The sequence below is a fragment of the Varanus komodoensis genome, unplaced genomic scaffold, assembly GCF_004798865.1.
Source record: "Varanus komodoensis strain SLA01 unplaced genomic scaffold, ASM479886v1 scaffold23, whole genome shotgun sequence".
Lineage (NCBI taxonomy): Eukaryota > Metazoa > Chordata > Lepidosauria > Squamata > Varanidae > Varanus > Varanus komodoensis.
The window spans coordinates 5,685,540-5,706,502 of NW_025335627.1; positions in this window are offsets into that span (position 1 = coordinate 5,685,540).

Consider the following 20,963-nt stretch of genomic DNA (forward strand, 5'->3'; position numbering starts at 1 on the left):
ATGAAAGAGCCACATGCAGCTCTGGAGCTGCGGGTTGCTGACGCCTGGTCTAGACAAACTCAGCTTCAGTTGCCCACTCAGTCTTGAAGCTTGCTTGGTGATTTCTATCCAGTCAGTACCTCTCAACCTTGCTTATATCTTTGGGCTGTTGTAAGGATAGACTTGGGAGTGTGCAGAAATAGGTAAATCAGCAAATCTGAACTTGCTGAAGTTCTCCAATTCCCATCTCAAAGCTCATTCTGACTCAAGTCCATATCAGGTCATGACCGTTTTTCTCTTCACTTGAAAATCCATGCATATTTTCCAAATGTATCAACTGGTTGCATCTCCAAAATGGGTGTATAGTTCACCCTTCATTAAAGTATATTTTTGTACATGTTCAAATATACATTTTGTGCACATTTTTTCAAATGTGTACATGCTATAGAGAACTTTGTATGGGGGGGGAGTCTGCAAATTGCCTTGCAAACTCAGTAATGCATGGACTACACATTGTGTTTGAATCCATGTTTGTTCCAGAAGACACACATTTCAAAAACATACAGAAATGAAATTGTCATACATCCTTTTGTGTATGTCACCTTGCTCTTCCTGAAGAAAACTTGGTATATAGGTATATTACATAAATGTATGTGGGATTACAGACTTAACCATTTAATCAACTTTGCAATGCAATGTAATACAATTCAGTTTTAACCCTGAATTAGCCAAAGTGTTTGTTTTACAAATACCTTTCACTGGCTTTCTTCCACATTAATATTCTGAAGATCTCCACACAAGGAAAGATATGTGAGGGCTCTTCTGCACATTGTGTGGCAGTGAATCTAATGTTATCACACAGAAGGTATGCTTGACGGAGACCTGTAGCCGATTCCAACTCTCTGATTAGTGGGAAACATGCATTTCCTAACACCATTGTATGCTTTGCACAATACTTTTTCATGAGTGCTTTTCTAGCATGCAGTCCTATGCACACCTTACTGGGAGTGGGCTACCCTGGGACATCTTGTTGCTTGAGGCTGAACACCAAACCAAGTGGTGCTCCTCCCTCATCCAGTGTGCCCAAGCCCAGGCCAGTCATTTTGGCACTTGAGGCAAGAAATTCTCCAGGCAACCTTTTCTCATCCTTGACCCTAAAAGTCCAGTAACAAATAACTAAAATCATGAAGAATTTGTTGCCCTTTCATTATCCCCTAAATCTGCTGCCCTTCGGTACCTAATAATGGACCTTGCCTGGGAGTTTTCTTACTGAAGTTTTGACTTCTGGGTAAATATGTATAAGATTGAACTGTTAGAATCTTAAACACATAAAGAGTAATCTTTGAAGCAATTCTAAGTGCCAGCTTTTGATAAATATCTTTACTCTTCCCATAGAAGGTAAATCTACCAGTGCCAACAAGAAAATGAGATCTTTCTTCTAACATACCTGCATGTATCAATTCAAGATTTCTTCACTCACCATTAAGTGAGTCTGAGGGCATTTCCCATCTCAGGTTCTGATACACAATCAGAGCTTCTGTTCCATGGCTTGCACATGCAAATTAATTAGAAATTTATATGGCCAGAAGTTCAGTTCCGCCTGCATTTAAGACAGAAGCCATTACTGCTCCTGTATTTGCTCTCTTCATCATGGAATAATTATCTGCCCATTTAGAAAGCACAAAATTTGTTTCCATTTTTAATAGATGATTCAAACCATTAAAAGATTTGATGGCATATTCAACAGTATTGTGCTGCTTTGTGGAAAGCTCTGTAGACTGTAGGTGCACTTTAGATAAGGCTGCCCAATTGAAACCTGGAAAAGCACTCCTAATTCCTTGCATGGTAGGAGCGAGAAGTCTTTCAGATTGAATAGACCCCCTTCCCCATTCCCTCTCATTTGCATCCTTATATGAGGCTAGAGTTCCAACTAGGAACTGAGGGTCTGAGGGTGGGAATCTGTGAGATTGTCTAGCCTCAGTTCCTCAGATCTGGTCTGCTTTGCAGTAGCCCAAAATCCAAATTCCTAGCAAACATGTCCAGCATTTGTGGGGTGCTTGCCAGTAATCAAGCCTTGCATGCCAGGAGCAGCTGCTATTTGAGTGGATGTAACTTGCAACAAGGAAGGTTGGTCATGAGAGGCTTTCTGGTAAAGGAGCCCCTGGCAAGTGCTGCCCAAGCTGCTCTCTCTCTTGAGAAACTGCTACTAGGCAGCAGCAGCTGGCATGGAAGAATGTTAAAGTTGCACAGCCAGGAGCCCGTGAGCATTCATAGACTTCCTCTCAGCTTGGCTTTCTTTGGAAGACCAGGCCAAGCCTGCCAATACTAGGAGGGACAGATTCCGAAAGGGTTCATTCTAAGCATAGCTCCCATCTCAGTTGAAGGAACAGGCCCTATGCTTTCTGAAGGGGGTAAGGGACACTGGTAAAATCCTTCAGATTTCCTCTCCTCAGCTCACAACAGACTCTATGGTCAGAGGTGGGGGTGGGGATGAGGGAGAAACTCTGCAATAAACTATAATGCCTGTGACTTTCCCCCAGAAACCATAAGATGGCTCTCTGGTATTTGGATCTTGCTCATTCAATCACAGTGTACCCTATCAATTTGCTTATTTTAGTCTCAAAAATGTACACAGTCAAATTTCTCGTACAGCTGAGGATTAAAGGGACTGAAAATTAACATTACTCCAGAAAACACTCTAAGAATGTGGGGTGAAGAAGGGAATGGGATCCAGGTCTCCAAGCTCTGACCATGATGTGGCAAACTCACAATTTTATTTTTGTGAGTGAGGGACATTTATTAAACTACAGAACAGCTGGAGAAAGTGCAACGGCTTACACACTTGGATCTGAGTGGGGCTTGCTTCATGTCTGCATGTTTCAGTATTGCTAGACTATCCATTTGAAATTCTTCTATGAAGAATGTTGAATTGACTAAGCCTTGCATATGCTATGTTTTCCAGCAATTGATTGAGGCAGAAAGATTACTTTTTGACATGGAGGACCATGGTCTTGGCAAAGGCAAGAGTGCCACATTATACAAGCAAGCAAGCAATGGAAAATCCAAACATTTTATTTATTTATATAAAAAGTCAAATATTGGGTTTCTTTATTTACTAGAACTATGAACAAATTTATACATTTCCATGTGGTACCATTTTCATTGTGCTACCATACTTTGTTAAGAAGTTACGAGGCATCATGATCATCAGACACCTTCCTCCCTTGTAGGCAAATATACTCACCTGTGTATAAATCTTTATTGTGAAATATCTTAAAAACTTTAGCCAACCAGCACCTTTATCACCTGTTTTCCAATTCATCTAATCAAAATATGTAATAATTAGCACATTTTATCTCGGAGGTTGATAATTTACCAAAATTTGTAGACCAGTATTACCCATGAGGGTGCAGCTGATTGCATGTTCCAACCATGAGCAGCATGGTCTGTTTCAGGAAAAAACCAGCTAGAAGCTCTTGTGGGAGCCCTCCCACATAACAGTGTCAGGGAAACAGCTGCGCCAAAGTGCTTGTTTCTTGAATATCTTTTCTCCATCAGTCCTCCACCTTGGAGATGTCTGTGTCATACAGGGAAGATGTCACTTCATCTTTGTTGGCATCCAGCTTGCTCAATGACAAGGTGGACATGTCTTCCCTGTTTGATGACCCTTATGCTGTTGGAGAGGGGAAACACTACATTTCGCTACAGGAACACATCCTTCCTTCCTTCCTTCCTCACAGGCAAAGCAGCATCTTCTAAACCTACTGTCAACCTATGTCTCATTGCCAACCTATTGTCTTTGCACCTGTACCACTTAGGCAAGTGGGGCATTCCAGATGCTGGATCCAATATCTACAGTTGCAAGCAGTTCCGAAGGACATTTCCCACCCATATAGACCTGCCCTCAAGCTGGGAGTCTCTTTGGATGGCCTTCTGCATATCCTTGTACCAAGAGAAGGTATGTTGGTGGGCAGAGAATTCTCTCTCCTTCTCTGGAAAGCGCTAGCTTCTTTTCAAGTGACCCAGTTTGATCTCTGACCTTGTGGGCACAGCACCATGGAACAAGCTGTCGGAGGAGCAAGCCAGACCTGCCATAACATTTCCTGGTGAGGATTACAGCCAATCTGTTCCCTCTCACCTGGTTCTGTATCTCTCCCAGCAGTGCTTCAGAGCCTCCATTCCACGAGCTCTGCCTTTCTGCTTGTTTCCTGAAGACTGATGTTGGCAACCTGTGGGGATCACCCAGCCTGCTGAGCCTTCCCTTGCATGCAGATTAGTGCCCTCTTGGTTACAAAGTGATGGCACTCCTTTCGCCCAACAAAGCATATTAACATTAGAAGGAATCCCACTCCTCGAGCCATTCTCCAAAATACCTGGCCAGCAACTCACCTGGTGACAGGCATCTCCGAGGGCACTCTGCAGTGTCATCCTTGGAAGAACTGCCTGGGCTATGACCTCTGGGCCTTCAGAGCCAGCTCCAGATTTAGGCAACCTCGTCCCATTTCCCACCCGGAATGAGCTCTCGCCCACGGAGGGGGGAGCATCTGGGCTTTGACCGCAGTGCTGTATCCAGGCCCTCACTGTTGGGCACAGGCTGGACTTAATTCCTCTGCATGAAAGTGATCCAAGCCCAAGCCCTGTGGTTGTTCTGGGAACTGTCTGCAGCAGCACTGGGTGTGTCGCTGCTTCCCTCCTCTGCTGGGCAGACTCTGCCTCCCTGGGTGCGGAGAAACCGTTTCAGATTGGAGAAAAGGAGAAGAAATGTGGCTTGCATGACTAGGCTGAGTTAGTCATGTCCATGGGGAGGCTCTCTCTGGATCTGGGTACTCCTGTTTCTTAAAGCTTAGGAGGCTCCTTTTCATCTTCACAGATCCTGGTGCAACAGACCATTCCCATGACTACATCTAAGACAGGAAGCACATGCAGAACCCATCACAATGCAGTTTAGAACAAGGAAGCTGAATTTCCAACAGAACCAATTCCCGGGCAGATGGAAAAAGAAAGTTGACCATACCAAGGTCTGGAGGCAGGGTACTCAGTGAGTCCGGGCTCAGCTTCTCTCTGGCTCTGGGCTACTGACAGATCAGATCCATAACTTGACTTTGGTGGGGTCAGTGTGACAGGCACATCACAGGGGCATCCTGCAGAGAGCCTGAGAGGTAGATCATAGACTCTGTCAAAGGGAAAGCTGCCTTGGCTGAGGTGGAACAAGCCAAGTGAAGAAGAATGTGCAAGCTGCCAAGGAAACCCATTTACACCCTCACTTTCTCCTTGGATGTAGCAGATGCACTGGATTACTGCAATGCAAGAGTGAGTGGAAAGCGCCCAGCTTGCCCCTGCTCCAAGAAGTTCTGTCCATCTGACATGTGACCTTCTCAGGGCATGTGTTGCAGTGGGTAGCCTGTCACAATGATCATGGAACCTGAGCAGCCTGGGAATTTTTTCTCATCTGTGCCACCACTCTGAGTATGGCCATCCATCCAAGTTAGTGCTTTCCATCTGACAGATCTGTACATTTCTCATTGAGGCCAGAACGCCATAAGTGCTTACTCTGAAGAAGATCATATCTCTCTGTTGTATCATACCTTTAGTGTTCCCATAACACATCATTTAATAGACATTGACCTTGTGCCGTCCAGGAAGGCACACACAGAATCAGAGCATCCACAATTCACACACTCCGCTCTGCCACTCTTCCACACATGCCACAAAATTAAATATTGGATCATGGGCTCACATGCATACTTGTGGATGAGGGAAAAAGAAGCTGCCCCATACCCCAAACTGGTGTGTGACACTGTCAACCCACCTTGACTGGTGAAATCTGATATTTTAACATTATAATAACATATTTTAACATTCACATCACAGGAGCATCCTGTGATGAGTGTGAAGGTAGATCATGGACTCTTTTGTATTTCCTGCTCTTTGAAAAGGAAAGGTGCCTTGGCTGAGGTGGAAAGAGCAAAGTGAGGCTCAGGGAAGCATGCCTGCACTGCCAAGCGAGTCTACTCACATCATCCCTTTCTCCTTCTCTGTGGCAGACGAACTAGACTCTTGCAACTCAAGTGTAAACCAAAAGCTCCCAGCTGTCCCTCCTTCCAAACAGTTGTGCTCATGTGGCACGTGACCCTCCCAGGTTGAGGGTCACAGTGAGGAGCATGTCACAATGATAGCACCTGAGCAGCCTGGGCGTTGTTCCCATCTGTGCCACCACTTCGGTATAGCCATCCATCTGAGTCAGTGTGTTTCATCTGATAGTTCTGTGCATTTCTCAGTCAAGTCAGAACAGCATGCATGCTTACTCTGAGGAGCATCATGTCTCTTTGTCATATAATATCATGAATGTTCCCACCACGTGTCATGTATTGGGCATGGGTTGTCTCTTCTGTTGTGGCACACAGACTTAGGGCATCACAGTTCAAATACTCCATGCCGCCACCCCCCACCGCCCCCCAAATTCGTGTGTGGCACCACCAACCCACCCTGGCTGCTGAAATCTGATATTTTAACATTTGAATATTTGCCATCAATGGGAGGCTCCAGTAAGAATGTGGAACTGATGATTTAGGAAAGGTAGCAGCATCCTCTGCTCTCAGCTTTGGGGCTGTGTAAGATCGGCCCTGATGAGGGAGCTCATGAACCCGGAAGGTGTTAGCATGTGTAAACAATGTTGCAGGGATGTGTGAAGAATATGTTTTGGGGCTGCCAGTCCATCGGATTGCCTGAGCTAGGCTCCCCGGGCACAGCCTCAGTTTGTGCTGCTGCACATGACATGAGAAAAGGTTGCTGGTTGTGCAGCCTTCATTCCCCAAGCATTCACATACTTCCCCTCGGCTCAGCTCGCTTCTTGAAGCATGGAAGGAAGCCCAGGAATGCTAGAGGTGTGAAGTTCACCGTGTTTCCTCCCAACCCTATGCCTCAGGCATTCCTTTGCTCCCCATTCTGCTTGCTGGGGTGTGTGAGAGCCAGAAAAGCACATATAAAAGGGAGTAGTTGGCACAAGTCAGCCGCCCACTGGTGGCATACAAGATGGCCTAGAAACCATGGGAAGATGCAGCCATCCCACAGCAGCCCAAATTCACGTGGAAAGAAATCCAAGAAGGTACTTTTGAGGTTTACAGGAGCAATCATCTGGAGCTGAGCGTAACCCTCTGAGACTAGAGACACATTATTGGATCGGTCAGATGGGCAAACAAGTCAACCAAACAAATGTTTTTAATTCTTTTTACAAAGCATGAAACAAAAGTTTCCTTGGTGAACTGAAGCAACAACAGGAAAAAGAAAAAAAGACATCATAGAGGCATGGATGGATGGATGGATGGATGGATGGATGGATGGATAAATATTGGGAATGCAAGCGAGGGACAGAGAGAAGGAACAATGAGGAGCACAGCTGAAGTGGTCTTTCTCCTGAGCACCGTCCACCTGTATCTCATCTGGGGGGAAGAGAAGGGTGACAGAATGACATGGTGGGTCCAGAACTCCAACTAGGACAGTCCAGGGCTAGCTGGCAGCTTGCTCAATGCCCAGAGTGTGGCTAAGTAGCAAATCCATGCTCACATACCATAAAGGCCACATGGAGATGGGTATTGCCCCACACTCTCCTCCAGAAGCACAATGCTAGGGAAAAAGCTGTGTCAAAGTCTTTCTCTCTGCATATCTTTTCTCAGTTCTTCTCCCTGGAGATGTCCATCTTGTCGGAGGAAGATGCCACCTTGTCCTCACTGGAGTCCAGCTCGCTAGATAAGTGGTGGACACGTCATAGATGAACACTGTGGGGGAGGGGAAACACACCATTTAGCTACAGGAACACACCCTTCCTTCATCAAAGACGGAGCAGCATCTTCTGAAGAAGCCCCCGTTGCCAGCCTACTGTGTTTGCCCCTGTACCACTTTGATAAATAAGTGGGGCCTTCCAGGTGCTGCTGCCAACCTCTAAAGCCGTGAATAGCTCAAGGCCAGGGCTCTTGGAGGAACTCCTCTTCCCCCCATATGGACCTGTCCCAAGGCTGAGAGCCTCTTTGGATGATATTCTGCTTTTCCTCACACCTTGAGAAGTTATGTTGGAGGGCAAAGAATTCTGTCTCTCTTTCTAGAAGCTGCTCACTTCTTTTTGGGTGACCCAGTTCGATCGCTAAAGTTGAGGGGACAACACCATAGAATGTGGTATTGGAGGGGCAAGATGGACCTGCCACTGTGCTTCCTGCTGAGGATTCCAACCACTCTGCTCCTTTCCTCCTGGTTTTCCATCTTTCCCAGAAGTGCTTCAGAATTCCCATTCTGCAAGTGCTGCCTTTTTGCTTATTCTTGAAGATTGCACTGACGTTGGCAACCAGTGAGGATCCCCAAGCCTGCTGTTCCTTCCCTTGTATGCAGGCTTGGTATCCTCTTGCCTATGAAGTGATGGCACTTCCTCCCTGCAACAGTGAGGATGATTCCCCCTTCCTAAAACATTCCCGAACAGACCGGGGACTGACTTTCCTGGCAGCAGGCATATCCGAGGGTGCTCCGCACTGTCCATTGTGGAGAATGGAGGAGCAACTGCCCAGGCTTTTGGATTCTGCTCTGGATTTTGACAACCTCGGACCATTGCCCACCCAGAGTGAGCTCCTGCCCACACAGAGGAAAGAGCATCTTGGCTCTCAACTCATTGTTGCTGCGTGCAGTCCCTTGCTGCACTGTGGGCTGTGGTTGGGGTTTGTGCAAACTGGAAAAGAGCAGATAAAGGGGAGCAGATGGCGCTAGTCTGACAGCTTTCCACTTGTAGCCTACAGGATGGTCCAGAATCCATGGCAAGGTGCAGCCATTGTTCAGTAGTCCAAATTCACAGGGAAAGAGATTTGAGAAGGTGGTTTTATGGCTATAGGTGCAATCCTCTGGAGCTAAGGATAATCTTCTGAGTGTGGAGACTTACTTTCAGGGAACTATCAGATGGGCAGGCAAGTGAACCGAACAGATGATTTATTTTGTAAAGCATGAAGGGATGCGGGTGGTGCACTGCTGTGCTGGTTGATTCAAAGGTCACCGGTTCGAATCTGCACAACGGGATGAGTTCCTGTTGTTCCATCCCAGCTCCTGCCAACCTTGCATTTCGAAAGCATGCAAATGCAAGTAGATAAAAAGGTACCACTTTGGTGGGCAGGTATCAGCATTTTGTGGACCTCGGTGTTTAGTCATGCTGGCCATGTGACCACAGAGACTGTCTGCGGACAAATGCTGGCTCCCTCGGCTAGGAAATGGAGATGAGCACTGCCCCCTAGAGTTAGACATGACTAGACTTAATGTCAAGGGGAAACCTTAACCTTTACTTAAAGCATACCTAAAGTTTGGATAATTGCAGAGAAGTCTACTTACAGAAAAAAGTCTACTTAGCTGCCTTGTCCAAGGCAGGAGCTGGGTGAGGCTCAGGGAAGAATGCCTGAGCTGCCAAGGAAGTTTTCTGACATCTCAGTTTCTCCTCTGCTGTGACAGGTGAAATGAGGTAATGAAATCTAAGAGTGAGCTGAGAGCTCCCAGCCCTCCCTCTCTCTGAAAAGTTCTGCTCATATGACACAGGAGCCTTCCAGGGTGTGCATCACAGTGGCTACTATGTCCATAGATAGTTCCTTTCTGTGTCACGACTCAGAGTATGGCTGCCCATCTGTGGCTGTCCATTTCATCTGACAGATCTTTGTGCATGTGTGGTTGAACGCTTAATAAATGTAAAACAAGAAAAATGACCATGCTGGTTCGTGAAGGAAAAATCTGAGATCCACAGCTAGACAATACTTTTATTAGGACCAATGCACAAAATGGTGCAAATGTTCAAGTTCTCTGGAGTTCTTAATCAGGTTAGGTGGTACAAAAGCAGAAGACAGGGAAGAAGCAACATTCCATGCTCAGGATGGAGATTTGCCATCTGAATGAATTAGTCAGTGACAAAGATGGGACCAGAGGAAGAGGCAAAGACTGTATGTATGTATGTATGTATGTATGTATGTATGTATGTATGTATGTCTGTAAAATATTTATATGCCACCTATTCCACCAACAACATCCCTAGACAGCTCATACTGCTAAAATAACACATCCTAAAACTCACAATATAAAAACTCAACAAAAGACCTTTAAACCAATAAAATCCAATTAATCTACAAATTAATGTAAATATAAAAATTCTAATAAATTACCAACAGGCCATCGTGGCATCCGTGGGGAATCAAATATTAAAATACCTTTTAAAGAGATAAGTCTTCACCTTACAAAGGTGAATACTAAGATGACGCCAGGCAAATCTCTTTGAGGAGAGCATTCCAGATGTGGGGAGCAGCAACAGAAAAGGCCCTCTCTGTTAACCACTCCTCTTACTTCCTTGATGGATGACTTCTGCAAAAGAGCCCCCTGCATCAGTTTCAAAGGCCAGGTAGGCATATATGGGTGCAGATGGTCCTTTAGATAACCAGGGTCTAAGCCGTTTAGGGCTTTCTTCAGGTGCTAGAAGAGACTGTGCACTGACACCTACCTTCCTTCCAACTTTTAGATAATACTCACAATTTGGCCTCAAATGACTTTTTCAGCTAATATATAATCTAAAAATATTTTCTGATTTTGTTAATATAAGTTAATATAATATATGGGTGTTAAGCATGCAGGGCTGGGACTCAGGAGATCAGGCCATCAAGAAAGTATGATTCTAATGGATGACTTTCAAACAAATCTGATAAATAATAGTCCCTACTAAGCCATGGAGCTCACTGGGTGATTTTAACAGACTTTCAGCCCAACCTACCTCACAGGGCTCTTGTTGTGAGGACAAGATTGAGAGGTAGAGGTGAATTATGCCTGTGAAACTGAGTTCCTTGGAAGGGAAAAAGGCAGGATATAAATATAATCAATCAACTATTACCTTTCTCTACATTTCTGCTTCATACCACCTGAGAGACCTGCAGATTTCACCAAAACCAGGAGACGTGGGCTTTGTGTTGTCAGAAATGGAAACCAGCCTCTGTTTCTCCTTGCTAAGGTATATTGTTGGATACAGTCTGATACCTTCAACTCCTGTCCTGACTTACTCAGACTGCAAATCTCCATTATGAGTCAGGACTGCAGACCTCCTGATCATTTGTGGACTTCGCTTTCTCCCGCAGGATTTCTTGCAGAATGTACTTTCATTTTCACCATTGAAAGAACAGAACCTGCACCTCATGCTCATAAAACTCCTTGTCACTCTTGGAGTAGTGCTATTTGTGGTAGAGGGAATTCATTTTGTTGTTACTAGCTGTTGTCAATCCACAGTAGCTTCCCTTAACTTCCTTCTGCCCACTATGCCCTGGAAACCTTGAAAGCTTGTACAATTTCATGGAATTTTGATTGGTCTTAGTAAACGTACTGCCCAGCAATGGATTTTGAGTATGGCTGCACATATAAAGAAAAAAAGGCCTGACAGCACCAAGGAACAGGGCCACCATTTCTGGTAAATCTGGTGACAGAGCAGTTTGACAAGGCCTGAAGATGATGCCTACCGAGATGCTCTTTGAGCAATTTGTATACCAGACCTGCCTCTCCATATATAGCCCAGTATCCAGTGTCTTTTCACAGCTGAACCCTTGCTTTCTTCCCAGCGTCCTTCACTCCTGTAATGGCCCATCAGTAGAGCAGGGAAGAGGCTATGCAGCTTGCAAGCCATCCCTGGCCTTGGCTGTGAAGGCAACACACAACAGTTTCACGGACCTTCATGGCAGGGTTCCAATGCAAGTTGGTGGCCCTGATCTCAGGGGGGCAATGTATCCACTGCAGGCGTCTGCCTGAACTTTACAGAAGCTGGCCATGGAGCGAATCTTATTTTGGGATCATGCCTCTGCACCATAGATGACTCTTTAAAAGTTAAAACTAAAACTCTGCATGGATGCACTGTCCCACCCACCAACACTGGGGCCACCAGCTTCCACTGTGGGTTTCTTTATTCATGTAGTGCATAAAGAACCCTCCTAACTTCTCAGGCCCCAATCCAGCTCTAAAAGAGACAAGGCAGTTGTCCCAGCTACTCTAATCCCCCTATGCCAGTGAAATGGGAGTTATAGGTATAATATCATTGGCCTACTTTGCCAGACTGGCATAACCCACATTCTCTCTGCCACAGTCCTCATTTATATATCTATAATAATGATGAACCTGGCCTCCATTGTTGAGGTACTCTGAAAAAATATTTTTATGTATTTATTATTACATTTCTATACTGTGCAATGGCCCAAAGGCTTAATATGATCTGTACTGGAAGATCATGATCCTTACCTTTGCTCCTTTTCTTTATGAATTGACTCTGCCCAATCCGAACTACACTAAAATTCTGGATTTCTGCACTGAATTTTTGAGGCAGCAATCAGCTCCCACCAGGCAAGTCTTAAAATGAACCACGAAGCAGGAAGTTCTTTCTCCAGACAGTAGGCGTTTCAAACGTTCATTTGTTGACTATAAAGCCTGAAGGCTAAGACAAGCTATTTTAGCTTGAAAAACAAGTTGAGAATATTGGCTGTGTGTTCTGCCTTAGCCAATCTTGGATTCTATGAGGGCTAGAGACTTAGGGTTTGTTTGTTTTTTTTTAATTGAAGCTGGGAATTTGGGATTATGGCTCAATTAAGGGTACATCAACTAACCCCTACTTGCTTCTTTCTGTGGATGCCCATGAACATAAGACAGGCAGAGTGTTGCACACTACTAGAGTAATCATGTGTCTTTTCTTTACGCAGGATGGTCCTCCATATGCAGGCCTCTCCAAGGATTGGCCTCTATTTTCAACCCAAAGACAGCATTTCCTTCCAGGGCTGGCATATCAGTGGTTGGGAGCACCAAAGTTAAAAGTTGGCAGGACCAGAGCCACATAATCATGCATACATCCATTCACACACATCCATTTACAAATGCACACACTTCACATTGACAAGCATTCCCCTGTTCAGAGTGAAATCAGGAAAAACAAAGAGCAGAACAAAGAGATACAGAGATGGAAAGAGGGGGAAAGAAAGGCAGAAACAAATAATCCAAAACCAGACAGTCTATATGAAGGGCTGCCCAGTCCAGCCCTAGTTTAAAGATGGCCTTGAAGTTGTTCATCAGTGGTAAGTGCCTGGACAGCAGGCTGGGCAAGCATAGAATTCACCCGGTCAGTCTTGCCTACTATTGTAGTTATATTGTATTTCCATTTCTGGTAATCGCTAAATTTGCATTCATAAATGTAAATAGCAAATGTGAGTTTTGTGCAAATCCTCTTTAGGAAATTTTTGTGGCGTGGGGGTGGGATGTGTATGTGACCACATTAAATATGAAGGAGGCAGAAGAATGCCATTGCCTTGATGGAACTCCACTCGTTGCTGTTTAGATCCACACTGCTATATTTGGGGATGCCTGCATATTCTTTACATTTTAGAGCACAACCTTATACTTGTTTAAACAGAAAAAAAATCCTGCAGTTCCCAGCATGTCCCATGCCATGTTTCTCAGAGCATGCTAGGAACAGTAGTTCCTGGTATGCCCAGTATTTTTTTCTGTCTAAATATGCATAGGATTGCACCCTTCAATTCATATTATAGGACTTCCCCCAACATTCTTTTGAATGGTTTTGTTCAACACACAGTAAAACCTCTGTATCCACTGTTCCAGTTACCACGGTTTCACTTAACTGCAGTTAACTGCAGTCCAAAATTGATTGATTGGTTGATTTTATTTATTTATGGAGCTTTGCAGCCTACTGCAGCTTACCACCCAACAGACAGCTACACAGGGAAGGCTCCCCTTCCTGGCTGGCTTGGAAGAGTGTGCCCGCCCCCCAGCAAGGGTGGGCCAGGTGCCAGACTCAGGACTGGGTATGTAGCCGTGTATGAGCCTCACAATGCAGGATTAGCTCCTCTGGAGTGGGCCACACTCTGGTATGTCATGTCTTTTTTAAGCTAAAACAAATTGCAAAAGAGGTAATTTTAATGAAGCTAGCAGTATATGTATGGTCAACAGTATTTAGAGTTAAGGTTTGTGGGGGCCTAGATATATTCATAGTTTTTCCATTTTCACCGGGATCCTGCACCTCTAATCCCCGTTGAATGTAGAGAGTCAACTGTATTGTGTTTGTTACTAACCACAGTGTCAGACATCTGCTGGGGAGCTTGGAACCTATCCCCATGGATATGGGAGGTCTTGCACAAAAAAGCTACCTTTATCATCCTATTATTGTCTTCATGCTTTGCATCAAGCCCTATGAACTCAGTGGGACTGAATTCCAAGTAATCATGTGTAGGACTGTGGCATATCACTTCCTTTTTTAAATACTAAATACTGGGCATCTTGAAAGCCCTGCTATAACTTGAGAAGTATCTTCAAGTTAGAGAAGAACTACAGTTGAAACAGCTTCTATTTATTGAACAGGAAACAGCTCCACTAGACCTCAGGAAGGAAGGCATAGTCAGCCATAATACACTTTACTATCAGCACCTGAGGTTGCAATCCTATCTAAACTTATTTGGGATCATATCCCATTAAGCTGAAGGAATATACCTATGAGTATGATGACTAGAATTGTGCTGTCAGTCTTCTCCAAAAGAGGCAAGGGGTTTGAAATATCATAGCTGAAGGCAGCTAAAGTTTGACACATCCAAAATGACAAGAAGCCAACGCCACACACCCGCGCGGTAAACTTGTGGGAAACCAACTTCACAGCTTTGTTCTTGTGTTAACCTTCTGTCAGAGTTCCTTCCAAGCAATTACTACCAAAGTGACTGAAAGGGAAATCTGGCAGGATATATGGCTGCCAAATTTGTCTCACAGCAAACGCTGTAGAAATATTATTTTGGATTGCTCATTTTGGGCCTGATCCCACCACTTCTTTATATATATATATATATATATATATATATATATATATATATATATATATAATCTCTGTTGCTCTTAGTGAAAGAGTGTCACAAAAACAAAAATGGATTTTTTCTCTGAATTCACTTTTATGGCTAGTATTGTTACTCCTATTGTTTGGTAGAGAAAACAAGCACATGGAAGAAGAGCAGCTTTGGAGCTGCACGTGAAATTATATTAATATTTTTGCAGTTACATACAATATTTAGTATGCTTCTGATTCTTTGTCTGGTTTCTCCTTTTACCAGCCAGTGCCTAAAGTTATCAGTATTCCCACTGAGGAACTGCAGTTAGTACATGCATATGGATGCAAGGGTTCCTATTAGAACCAGGGATGCAGAAGGCTAAGAGGCCAAATCCAGTCACTGAATTCTCCACAGGGCTGTGCCCCTTTCCCCTGTTCAAAAAGTTCATCTCTCCTGGGTTACTGGCAATCAGAACTTTAAGCTAAAATATACTAGCATTTTGGGCCCTGCCCCCTTTTGCCTTAAGACCCACGCCCGTGAAGGCAGCCCACCAGAGCTGCTCCAAAAGGGAATTCAGCTCCTGAGCAGAAAGATGATCAGCACTCCCTGCAAAAGAAAGATGGCAGGGGGTGGGTTTAAAACTAAGGCCTCCCGCTTGAAACAGTCTGCCAGCAGTAGAACCTGTCTTGAAGCCTCTCAGTTGACTTATTATGTGCTCATTAGACAGCAGCAGATTTCTGCTCGCTCTTTGATGACGATTTGACTGTGCCTATAGCAGCCCAAGACACAAAGGCATCCTGCCACTTTTAACTCTCCTTTCAGCTCTGCTAATCAAGTTTAAAAACTAGTCTTTGGGATTGTTCTTTTTGGCTATACTGTATACGAGGCTCTTCTGGCTCCTGCCTACAACCAAATCTATTTTATTACAAATTGTTATAGAATGACAATTTAGTTTCTTGCTTACTTGCTTATTGTTAGGAAATATACCCCACATACTTATCAGGATGGCTTACAATAAAATGGGGACAAGGTTCCTCAGTGCATGCTCACACAGACACAAATGCACAGACAAACACAGAGGATTGGCAGGGAAATAAAAGTGTGAGAGCCAGCGTGCTGTAGTGCCTAAAAGCGTGGGACTGGGATTCAGGAGCTCTGGGTTCAAGTCCTTGCTCAGCCTTGGAGTTCACTGGGTGATTTGGGGCCAACCACAGACTCTCTACCTCAAACGTTGGTTGTTGTGAGGATAAGACTGAGAGCAGGAGGAGAATTGTGCAAGTTGCCTTGAATTCCTTGAAAGTTATATGCATTTCTGATTCTCTCTGCTTGAACTCTAACATTGCCGAGGCCTCCACCCAAAGAGTGCCCTTCAAAAATACAGAAATTCAAAATTTGTGTTTGTGTGTGTGAATGCAGCACTTGTGTAACAGAAAATGTTAGGCTGAAATAGCATCCTTAGTTGCTATAATGCTCTGCCAGCATGTAAAATGGGGCATGCACTGAGAAGACAATTTCTGGCAGCTCATTTTCTGCTCAACAGTCCTCTGTTCAGGTATGTGTGGAATGTGGCTGACTTTCTCTAGCTAACATTGAGCAGAAGGCAGGTTCAATGTTCAGATGGGGACAGAACAAAATGACCAGTGACCAAGTCTGCCCCTAAAGGCATAAAAACATTTGGATTTTTAATGGCTGCTGGTGGTAGTCTCTTATGAAGGAGGAGCAGACTGCTCTCTTGCTTGTATGCACACATCAATAAAGAGCTCTTTAAAAAAAAAATCTTGTATTTGGTTTGTGGTCTGTTGTGGTTAGACCAAGCCAACTTTTTGGATTGCTGGGGTTGGGATTACAAAAGGGAAAGAGGAGATATAAATAAAAGGGTTAATGGGACTACAAAAGCAGTTATGTAAACAAACCCTTATTCCAATTTACACAGAAATTGTGTTACAAAAACAGCAGTATACCTGGCATAAGGTCAGACTCTGCTGAAGTGCTTTGTGCTGCTACTTGATCTTTCCAGTAACCTAATATTACCTATTTGAGAAAAGCTGCAATGATATTTGCACATGTTGTTATCTCCCTTTTAGTTAAATTGTGCTTGTTGCTAATGATGCCCAGACTTGATAGACTGAGCCCTACAACAGTTTTAGTCAAAAAATAGCGTGCTCCAGATAATTAAGTTTCTTGCTTGCTTGTTTAATGTTAGGAAACATACCCCACCCAATTTTTTTTAAACCCTTTATCAGAATGGCTTACAACAAGATAATAAAATTGCATAAGAGGGGATTCCTTTCTGGTTTAAACAACTCACTTAGTTGTCACTGATGTAGTTGTAGATTTGCCATTGTTTTTCTTATAATTTTAATGGCCGTGGAATGAAAGCTAGTCCTATGACTGAGAAAAGTCCAATTATTATGAAAATAAGCCAAATGTATAATGAGAAAAGCACAGACACTTAGGTGCTAGGAATTCATCATGACTTTCATTGACTACATTTCACACTGCATCAGGAAACAAAGGATTTGAGAAAACCACTTAGAATGGTAAAACACAGAACATTAACAAAAGGATAGGCCAGCACAGGCATTTATTAACATGTAAATAGACTGAGTCAGCAATTAGTCAACACTCATTATAATTGAACAGACTATAGTAATTAAGCTGCCATTGATTTAATTGTTCCCATTCAGTTTGAGGTAAATATTTACTATAACCACGCTTTCTTCTCGACTTCTGCATGGAACAGAAATATATTGATACAGGCTCGGGATCAAACTTTCTGAGCAGCTTGGAAAGTGCACGTTCCAACCAACTGTCATTCCAGGGAATGCGTCTTCACGGAACGCATGGCTCAGCCAAGGCAGTCCTCACTAGCTGACAGATCTCTTTAAACTATGCAAATCAGAGAGGCATGTTTGACTCCAAGTGTAGGCTCATTAAAAAGTATTTTCAAAGACTCAAGATTCTGCTTCTTTTTTCATCCTTTGTAAGCCACACATTTTGCCTAATGCTGCTGAGCCCAGTTTCCTTATGAGCACGCAAGTAGGCCAAGACCATGCGGTACCACACCTCCATGAATGCTTGTCCCATGTCCACATACATGAAAGTAGCTCTGAAGGAGGCAACGAAGGATGAAATGTCTTGGGTGCGCATGCAGGGTCAGCGTCAAGGGCGGGCATGGGAGGCACCTACCCAGGGCCTGCACCCCAGCAGAACCCCACCAACAAGGAGCCCTGGAATGGCTCTCTACCACTCATGCAAGCAAGCAGAGAGAGTTGTGAGAAAAGGAGGAGAAGCAAAGCAGCATTAGAGAAAGGAGGCTCAACAAGAGAGGGAGTCCACTCACCATGCCTGCCCAAACGCCCTCCAAAATCTGGCTGTTTGTGTTTGCTTCAGACATGTGGCCTTTAACTCACCAAATGATCTGTAAATCCAAGGAGAATTTTGAACTACTCTATTGTCTCCACCTAGTTGCAGCCATCTGTGCTATCAGATGCTTAATTCTTTGTTCAGTGGGGGAGCACTATTTGGAAGGTGTGAGTTTCATAACTGGAATACAGTGGCCATGCACCCTCCTTTACATAGGAAAAATCTCTGAAGGACTGTGTGCCCTAATTTAAAGTCAAGAAAACAATGAGGGACTGTGAAGTTGCCTATTTAGAATGGTCACTTGGTCTCTGAGTGACCGATCTTTCAAAACGCTCTCTTAGGAAGCAACTCGGTTATTTCCTCCAGTAGGACTGATGAGGCTGCTGTGTGGCGGATCATCCCAAGAGGAGGCACAGTTTCAAACTCGGTTTTATATCCATGCTCTACAATTGAGAGAAGTCACCGATCAGATGTGATAGACACCCATATGGGGAGATGATGTCGGAGTCTATCCCCAAAAGGGAGAGGGAGAGGTGGGTTTAGGGATCGAGGAGAGGTTCACGGAGCCCGCCAATGATACGGATACTTGTCGGTATCAGTGCGCTTCCTGAGCTGCTGGTATCGGGATGCTTCACCAAGGTGAGGGCAAATTGGCCATTGGTGGAAGGGTTGTCATCCTGAGAAGTAGCCTTGTTGGTAGGGTTGGAAAGAGAGGAATTGGGTAGGCTTGATCCAGGACCACTTACGTTTGGTCTGTGAGGGTCCCCATCCCATCCTGCAGGCAGTGAGACGAGCCCTGTGGGTGGAGTCTGGCCTGTCATCGGTATTGGCATGGAAAAGTCTGGTCCCATCAAAGGGCATGTTTTCCACTCACTGCTTTGTCTGTTGAGGGAAATTACCAATTCTTAACCAGGCATGTTGCCTGAGAGCCACTGCATGGACAAGTGCCCTAGAATTGCAGTTGACATGCAGTAGTAGCATGCTATACTGACTTCATACTTGAAAATATGAAGACTGAGTCCCATGGCAGAGTAAATCTGGCGAGCCAGCATGTCAATTTTCCTCCCCTCGTGATCTGTCGGTGCGGTGTGTTCCCTGGATTGACAGCCTTGGGTTGACTCAATAACCATCGAGTTGGGCTGAGGGTGGCAAACCAGAATGGGAATGTCTTGAGTGCATGTACAGGGTCAGAGAGCAGACGCCAGGAGGTCAAGTGTGGATGATTGGGCAACTGCCACAACTCCATCATAGCCTGGCATAAGGTGTAGATGAAGGGGAGAGCTACTGGGACTGCATCCTCCGTCCTGATGACATTGTAAATATTATCTTGGTCCGGGTCAGTATGTTGTTGAATATCTATTTCTAGAGAGGACGACGTGCAGACCAGCAGTTCAGAAAAGCGTCCCAGGCTCTTGCTGGACAATCCCGGACCTTGAGTCAACACAAGAAGGTCAGGGGATGTGGAGGCTTGTTCCAATTTCTCCAAGTCTGATTTGGATGGTAGGCAGGACTCGAGAATGATTGTGCCAGAGATAGATGGGATGGGAGATGACAGACGCTGAAGCGGTCAGTGCATCCTGGGACGTCGATGGTGCTTGAAGTTGCTTTTGGTGCATCAGTGGTGGTGGGCAGGGATATCTATAGGATGGGTAGTATTCCCATGGATATCCATGCTCATATTGACCAGGATTGAAGCTCCCATATAGGGGTAGCATCCAATATTTGTTGCGATCACGCCGAGGTGGGTCGGGTTCGAAGGGTGGCGGATGCTGGATCACTCCCAGTGATGTATCCAGGGAGAAGTGCCCACATGGACTCAGAGTGGATGGAATGGTCAGTTCACGACAGTCACGCAGAGACTGTACTAAGTGCTTGAAGGGTGGTGGAGGGTGAGTAGGTGACTCTCAGATTTCTCCATTGGACATTGAGGTCTGCACTGTCAATTCCAGAGGCTTGGGACTGAAGTGAGTTTTCGGGGATGGTAGTGGAGGAGAGCTTGCGATGCAATGTGGGGATGATCGTGGTGGCTCAGTCGGTACGAGGCGCTGGACGTAATTGGCAAGTCCTGGTGAGGCACACAAGAGTGCTTCTTGTGATGCCTCTCCAGTTTGTCCTTTTTGGGATGCTTGGCTTTAGCATTCCCCTCGGTTTCTAAGTGCTTTCTTTTCTCCTTTCTCTTCTTCGGAGATTGAGACCAATCGAGAACTTGCCTTCAGCACCAGCACTTTCCCCCTGAACAGAATGGGGAGGAGCGCTTCTCTCAGAAGTGGGAAGGGCAGAGGAGCTGTGGTAGCCTCCTTCATCGACAAGAGTGCCGAGTCCCAGAGCAACTTCCTTAGGCAATTCTCCTGGTTTTTTCGAGCCTGTCAAGTGAAGACCTGACAATGGACACATTTGTCCACGTGATGGCCCTCGTCAAGACAGAGGCAGAGTGAGTGTGGGTCAGTAGGTGACATTTTTGCCTGGCACTGGACACACTTGTGAAACGCTGCCCGCTGCACCATCAAGAAAGATAGGAGAAAGGGAAGTAAGAGTAATGATAAAAGGGGTTTTGTTTTTTTTTTGGTTTTTTTTGAGGAGGTATAGCAGTAAGGGGAAGGAGGAGGGGGGAAGGGGAAGGGAGTGAGAGGAAGGTTCTTTGTGGTTGGAAACTGGGGAATGAATACACTCAACCCATACTTAGCATTTGAGTGCGAGCTATTGCATTATCTGGACCCGGCTACAGTCCTGGTCCCCCTCAGTGTTGGGCACATCATCTGGACATGCCTACAG